The sequence below is a fragment of the Tupaia chinensis genome, unplaced genomic scaffold, assembly GCF_000334495.1.
Source record: "Tupaia chinensis unplaced genomic scaffold, TupChi_1.0 Scaffold148801_1, whole genome shotgun sequence".
NCBI classification, from domain to species: Eukaryota; Metazoa; Chordata; class Mammalia; order Scandentia; family Tupaiidae; genus Tupaia; species Tupaia belangeri.
In genome coordinates this window covers 671227-678893 of record NW_006208648.1, presented here as the reverse complement: position 1 = coordinate 678893, position 7667 = coordinate 671227, and the positions used below count along the sequence as shown (strand labels likewise).

At 54.9% G+C, this 7667-nt stretch overlaps 1 long non-coding RNA gene across 7 annotated transcripts in view; it reads right to left on the bottom strand.

The window, feature by feature from the left end:
* LOC102492734 (uncharacterized) overlaps positions 1-7661 on the bottom strand; it is a 37419-nt gene extending 29758 nt beyond the window's left edge. For 5 of the 7 annotated variants that reach the window (XR_003548256.1, XR_003548258.1, XR_337676.3 and 2 more), the window contains exon 1: positions 7491-7661. This is a non-coding gene — a long non-coding RNA (uncharacterized LOC102492734). Of the gene's footprint in view, positions 1-4230; positions 4346-7410 lie in introns of all 7 variants that reach the window. The other 2 variants (XR_003548254.1, XR_003548255.1) reach the window with 2 other exon arrangements.
* Between the last annotated feature and the right edge of the window lie 6 nt (positions 7662-7667).

Genomic DNA, 7667 nt, shown 5'->3' with positions numbered 1-7667 from the left:
TGTCTCTCAGAGGGAGACAGCCAAGCAGAGGAAGCTCAAGAGGACCTAGGCCCAGGTCTCTGAAAGCCGTTCTTACAGCACACCAACCTGATCCCCCTCCCGACACCCAGACGCATTTCTTTGCTCGGGACAGGATGAATGAGTTCCCAGCCTGGATAAAGAGAACACTGTCCTCCTTGGCCAGCCTCCTGTCCCTCCTGCTCAACAACTCGCACTTTCTTGTCGTGTCCCATCTTGCGGCTCCGTCAGTTGTTTAAAAAACACGTCTCCTGTCATCAACAGACCTGTCCCCATGCACTTTAACTGCAGCGGTGGAGAATTCGCCCCTCCCGGGGAGAGTTCGGGACCTGTGGGGGCAGGCCTGGCCTGGCCAACGACAGGAAAGGATGCGCTCACTTGCGGAATTTAGCTGCCGGAGTGTTCCAGGCTCTGGCTGTTCTGCTTTTCGTTTTGGTTTGGTTTGGTTTAGTTCCGCTTGGATGTCAGAAGGCATGTGAGTGCATGGGAAACAGAAAAGCACCCCCCACACAGGGGCTGGTCAGGCTGCAGTCCTTTTTCTTCCAGCTCTCCCTCCATCAGGACCCTGGGCGCACGTGCACATGAGCATGGGCCCAGCGTGTTTTTCAAAGTCAGAATTCAAACTCAGTCAGCCATGTGGAACCCTCTGTACATGGGGCCAGTCCTTACTTTTGCTTTTTTAATTTAATTAATTTTTTTACGTTTTTGTCATCAAGTGCATGCACTCACCAGAGAGAGACAGAGGGAGGGAAAGTGGGAAGTCACCCCCCCAAGGGGGATGGCCACACTGCAATCCTGCCTTCTCTATTGGCCTCCTGGATTTGGGCACGCATGCACACTGCACCTAGCATGAATTTCTAGCCTCCAGGTCCTGGACTAGAGCCGCAGTCAGTCGTGTGGGTAGTCCAGTGCAATGACCACTACGCCACCTGCTGGCCCCTGGTTTTGCTTTTTTTAATTCATTTATACATTGGTTTATTTATTTAAGAGGATGAAAGAGAAAAACAACTACAGCCTGGCAGAAGCAGCCATGTTGAGCTTATCCATGGCAGGCCTGGGGAGACGTGGAAGAGTCTCAGGACGTCTGATGACAGTTCTTTGACCAAGGAGGTCAGGGGCTAAGAGAGAGAGACATGCTCATGGGACTTGAAATTCTTGTTACAATTTTACTTTAGGGGCCAGCAGGTGGCATGGTGGTTAGGGCGCTGGACCCCAGGAGGCCGACTGCAGCTGGAGTCACAGACCTGGTGGCTTGAAAATTACACTGGGCAGGTGCACATGACCAAAATCCCAGGAGAATGGAGAAGATGCACTTGCAATGTAGCCAAGCCCCCCAAGGGCGTGACGTCTCACTTTCCCTCTGTCTGTCTCTGTATCTCTCTCTGGCGAGTGCACATGCAGGAGGCGGAGATTTTCACTTTAGAAATCCAGGAATTTAAGTTTATGCTGACTCTGCAAGCCCAGCCAGCCCCTGACCAGCCCGACCCTCCCATCCTCGTGTCCCTCGTGAGTAACTGGCTGCGGTTCCTAACAGCCAGTTACTCAGCTGCCCCAGAGCCTCACTGGCACGGAGGGGCTCGTCCGCTCGGTGTCTGTGACCACGGGCCCTGTCCGACACGCCCAGGCAGCGGGACGCTTAGTCCCTCTTCTCAGCAAATAGTTGGTGAGGCGGGGAACCATCCCCCACTGAACCACGGCCGAGAAACTGCACAGCTGTGCCCTTCTGGAGCTTTGACTTCTGCAGGTCATACTACCCAAAAAATAAAAATAAATAACGAAACAAACGCCAGTCTACCGCTGGACTCCCCTTATTCCCAAGGGGGAGAGGGTGTATGAACACCCCTGGAATGAGTGTGTGTCCAGAAGGTGGTCAGTAAATGTTAGCAGAAATCTGACTCTGACCGAGTGAGCAGGGCTGTTCAGTGGCTCAGCAGTGAAGTGCTGCACTTGGAGAGGCAACCCCACATGGGAAGGTTCCCTGCTCAGGTCCAGAGGCCTCCGTGAGCTCCAGGCATGCACGAGTGCACATGATTGGGGCCGGCTGGGAGCTGGACACGGATCACAGCCACAGGGCACCAAAGGGGGTCACAAACCTCCAGGGCACAAGCCCATGGCAGGTCTGCCTCCTCCGCGCACCCCCATGGAAGAATTACATGAACAAACAACAACCATACCAAAAAAGAAAAAAAAAACACTAAATAAATCACATAAGAATAAGGGTAACTAGACTATGGGATACTAGCAGGATTTAACTTAGAGCCTCCTGACTTTTTTTTTTTAATCTGCAAAAGCAGCACACAGATGCCCATGGGGCTGTCCTTGTTTCTGGACTTGCTGTGTGTGCACAGCAGAGAGACGGCAGGCCTGACTTGTTACCCTGCTCTGGGCTCTACCCACCCCAGAAACCTCTGGGCCTGCACACACCAAATACTGATGAACGGTCAATAAACAGTACTTGAGCAGATGACTAATTGAATTCATCACCGCAATCCGATCAAGTCATTGAATGAATCCCTGTCCCTGCCCTGTCCTTCTGGGCCTCAGTTTCCTCTCTACCTCGTTTCTCATTTGTCAAAGTGAAAGGAAAGTCCTGATGGAGAAGACCAGCCCTCTGCAAAGTGTCTAAAGCAATTATCTTCAGCAACTCCCGCTGGGTTTTCTCCCTCTGCCAGGCTCCCTCACCTTCTGCCCTACATGCTGGAGTGGGTCAGGAACCAAGGACCTGTGTTCGAACCCCGACTCTACCACTTTCTCAGCCCACTTACTTGTCTCTTGGCTTCAGGGACTCTCGATAAAACAGGCATAATTATAGCGCCCACCTCTGGGTCTACCCTATGTGGGAAGCAAAGGTGCTCAGAATGATGTCAGCACACAGTAACACATGTCACATGGCCCCAGGGGAGCACGCCCAGTCTGCTCCTCACTATCAAGGCGCTGGCTGATAACAGAGGTGTGATGCCTCCCAAGCAATACCTGCAACTTAAAAAGAGGAATCTCAAAGGAGCCTGAAAGCCCCAGGGAGCAAAGCAGTCAAGGGCCAATGCCCAGGGCCAGAGTTGCAGGTGAGGGCAGGGCATGCAGCAGGAGGTGGGAGGCACTTCAAAAGCACCCTCCCCAGGCGGCCCAGCTATCTCCCTGGGGGCCGATAGGAGATAAATGCAACCCCTGCTTCAAAGCAGTTGCTCAGCTGCAGACCAAGGACCTGGATCAAACAGGCAGAGCAGAGTGGAGATAAACTGCAGTCTGTTTCCTTTCCTCCTTTCTCCCCTCCACTTCTCTAAAGAAACTTCTTAGGGGAGGACAAGGAGTTAATTCCTCTGTCTTTTATCAGGAGTTATATCCCCTTCTGCAGCAAGGCGGTGGTGTGGCCCTAGAGCAAAAGGAGAGGGAGTTAAGAAGCCAGTGCTAGCCAGGGTGACCTTGCACTCCCCGTGTCTCAGGGCCCCACGTCTCCACCTGCCAAACGGAGGACATCTGCCTGGAACAACCGGACACCGTTGTGGGATGACGAAACATGCACGAGAACACGTCTATGCAGTCACCCGCCTTAGATCTTAGGGAAGGCGGTGAGGTGAGATTAAAACAAATAGCCCTACACGTAAGATTCTTCCTCATTCAGCAGCGGACAGTCCAGGTCCTTGCGACGGCCTAGCCCTGCCTCTCAGCAGCTGCACCTCAGACAGGCTATTTCCTTCTTGTGACATGGGCCACAGGACCTACCTCGCGGCTTCAGGGAGGATTACATGAGATACTACATGGGGTGCTTAGGACAGCCCTTGGCGCTCTGCGGCGCCTCCTGGGATGATGGCCAAACACTGAACAGCAACTAGGCAATAGGCTAGGAACACGGGGGACGAGGACGCACAGACGCGCACAGCCCACTGGGAGGCCAGGGCCCAAGGAATTACAGAACACAGCCCCAGCCGGCCACCGCAGAGGGAGCTGTGGGCTGGCGGCCCTGCTCCTCCTCGGTGTCCACCGGGCTCCTCTGGGCCCTTCTCACGCCCCAGGCTATGTCTGAAGCCTGGGGATGGGGCAGAACAAGGACCAGGACCGTCTTCCAGGGCCTCAGTGCTAACTCAGGGCTTCTGGCCAAGGCAGTAATTGCCAGCCGCTGAAAGATATTAAGCACCAGAGAGGAAAGCCGAGTTCTCTGTGAGACAGACTTTTCAGAGTTCTTGCAGCTTGTAAGAAAAAAATGTAAATAGTTACCCAGTGAGATACATGCTGTTGCCATTAGGGTTTGAGTGTTATGCAGAGAGGCGATCACTCGGGCACGCGGAGCATCTTCCACCTCCAGCGCTCAGCCTGACTCAGGCCTTTTCTCCTGGGTGGTGAATTTTATGTAAATTGAAGTAGCAAAAAAAAAAATCTATAAATATTCACAATTTCCTAAAGAATTTTCTTAATGGCTTTTGGGTCATTATTTTTAAAGACACATCTGACCTAGGCTGGGGGAGGGTCAGTCTCGCTCTCGTGGAGTTCTGTGACGCCTGGGCCCAGTGACTGACTGGTTCACGGCAGAGATCTTGCTGACTTGGCGAAGGGTCTCCTCCCCAGAGTCTGGACAGTGCTGTTGGCCACAGCCAGCGCTCACCTGCGACTTCCCTGTACCACCACCACGCAGGTGGCATGCACTCTGCTCTCTGTCCCCTCCCCCAAGGCCATCACTCTCACATTTTACACTTGAGGAAGCTGAAGCCGAGGAGGGCAACTGGCCCAGAGTCACCATGGCCACCTGGTTCAGAGTCCACACTGCGGCTCTGCCTCTCCGTGGTCTCCTGGCCGTGTGACCTCGAGTGACTGACCTCGAGCCCCCTCCAGTCAATGCCTGCTGTACCGAATCAGTGTCGCTTGCCACAGTGTCATGGCGGCACCCTCTTCCATGACCCAGCAGCCCTGCCCCATGCTAGTTAAATGGCGGCCACTGGTTCCCGGGACAGTCTGAGTGGGCTCGGGTATGGGGAGCCCCTTAGCCATACACCTGCCACCTCTTTCCAAGAAGAGCCCATGTCACGTGGACTCTCCTAGCACATCCCCAGTCCTCTGCACACAGCAAGCCCTCTACAAACCAGCCCAGAGCCCTCTCCACCCTGTGCGTGCTGTGGCAGCAGGACCCGGTCTGAGGCCCTGGGCAGGCCAGACTGCTGCCCGTCAATTGCTGAGCGTGGTAACCCGGTCATGTTTCCACTGGGCCTCTAGCCTAAGTACGGTTTTCTGTTTTCCCTCCTAAGGCAACTGGCTGGATCCCGCTGCCCTCACCAGCACCCTAAACTGTCCTTGCTCCCTTGTATACCTTGAAATGTGTCCTCCTCACCTTCTAGGACGGGGCACAGGCCTGGCCCCCACTGCTGTGGGCACTGCTGTCTCTGTTAGTGGTTCCTGCTGTGAGCTAAGGGAGTGGGGTGCCCTGAGAAGGGGCTTCAAGAATTCATGGGAAATGGGTCTCATGAAAAAACTAGGCATAGATTTCAAATCCTTTTGTACTAAAATAAATTTCGACTTATTTCCATTGTTCTATGAACTTTTTTTTTTAATTATAGGGCATCTGCACCCACCAGAGAGAGAGGGGGAAAAAAGTGAGAAATCACCCCCTAGTGAACAGGGCCACACCGCAGTCCCTTCTCCTCTATTCTCCTCTTGGGATTTTGGGCACACACACTCACCCAGGATATTTGTCAGGTCTCTGGGACTGGGACTTGAACCACGCTGTCAGCCATGTGGGATCCAGCCCCCTAACCACCATGCCACCACCTCAAGTCCCCTGTGTATTGTCACTTAGGCAGTCCCCAGCCCAGTCTGCCTCCTCACCTCTTTTCTCCTTTTCTTTCACTACCTTTAATTTCTCTTTCTTCTTCAAATAGAGTGCTCCTTCTCTCACTCTCCTTCCTGCTTCTCCTCCTCCCCATTCCTCCCAAATTCCAACCTCTCTCCCTCCCCTTCCCGCCTGCTCAGGCCCATGACTCACAGCTAGCTCACACCTGTGGGTCTGGGCTTTCCTGGCTGGTTACAACCACCAGGGCTCTGAGCCATACTGTCTCCCGGTCTCCCCTCTCCCCGCTCTGCCCCACACGGGGGCCGCCAAGGCTGTCCTCCACCTCTCCTGGCTGTGGCAGTCCCCACAAAGGCCGGATGGCCTTATGGGGAGAAGCAGCCCTGCGGTGGACTTGACAGGGTGGTGCTGGTGACAACGGCCATGTCCCATCCACAGAAACATGATCAAACATGGCCGGGATCGCGCCTCTCCTCCTTCCCCATTGTTTGAACCTGATTTTCCCAGGACTGACCTTGAGGGAAGGCAAGCCCATGTTTTAGAGTGTCTTTTAGGGTGATTTTAGGGTGTCTTTACGTACTGCCCCAAAAGCAGCGAGGATGAAGGGATCAGCCAGGGAGGCCTCTGTGTCCTCTCCACTGAGCATGAGACAGTTCTAGGCTGCTCTCTCCGCAGGGCTGTGTGTGTGTGTGTGTGTGTGTGCGTGTGTGTTTGAAGGAATTCTTTAACATCACTTCTCCACACCTTGGGTATTCATGTTCTCTTGTTTTTTGGGTTTTTTTTGGGGGGGAGGTTTGTGTGTTTTTGTTTTTTAGGTTTTCCGCCATAGCACATGGGCTCACTGGAGAGGAGGGACAGAGAGGTAGAAAGAGAGGGGAAGTGAGAAATCATCCCCCAGAGGATGGCCACACTACAATCCCTTCTCCTCCGTTCTCCTCTGGGGATTTGGGGCACACACGCACACACACCTGGTGCAAATCTCAAGCCTCCAGGTCCAGGAATCAAACTGCTGCAGGCCATGTGGAAACCCAGCTGCCTGACCACCATCATGCTGTGTCAAGGTGGGGGCCACCGGGCAGGGGCAGGAAGGGTAATTCTGGAGCAAAGGTCCCAAGTGACAGGCCTGACCACAGGCATGATGGATTGGAACTGGGAAAGTCCTGCTGGGTAGGGCGACACCAGCGCGCCTCCACTGGCCGCTGAGAGCGGAGCAGTGGTGTCCCCAGAGGCCATCGCACAAAGGACCAGCTTCACTTTCCGAGGGGCGGGCGGGGACTTGGAGGTCACGACCGTGACTAGGTCAAATACGTGCCAACCGCCCAGGGGCCACGCACACTCCATCCAGCAGGCGGGAATTCGCCGAGGGGGCTGCGATCTTGAACGAAAAGTCAGCACTCCCTGGAAAATGCGATTGCCTTTTCCCTCGCGCTGAGGAATGACGGGCACGCCCCTGGAGCTGGGGTCGACAAGCGACACTTAGGACACTCCCTGTCCTCCGGGACATTGGCCTCTGGTGATGTCGGGTCTCCACAGAATAGCAACTAGGCTTGGTACAGTGGGGAACTTCACGCCTTCAAGCGGAACCCGACCAGAACCCTAAACACACCCCAATACCGAACCTAAAAATCAGGGCGCACTCCAGGAGCGTCCGGGCGCGGCGCACCGCCTAGGGCACCTCGCTTCGCCGTGACAATCTCACCCAGAAGGGAGTCCTCAAACTCGCAGGCTTCGGACCGGTCGGGCTCGAAGTAGTTGGAGCGGCGCCGCGAGCACAGCGGACGTCTCCCAGGCTCCCGAGCTCCGAAGCGAACACGCCCGCAGAGGCCAGCGGGGGAGCGCAGCGGCTCGGAGCTGCGCCGGAGAGGGACCCAGGCTC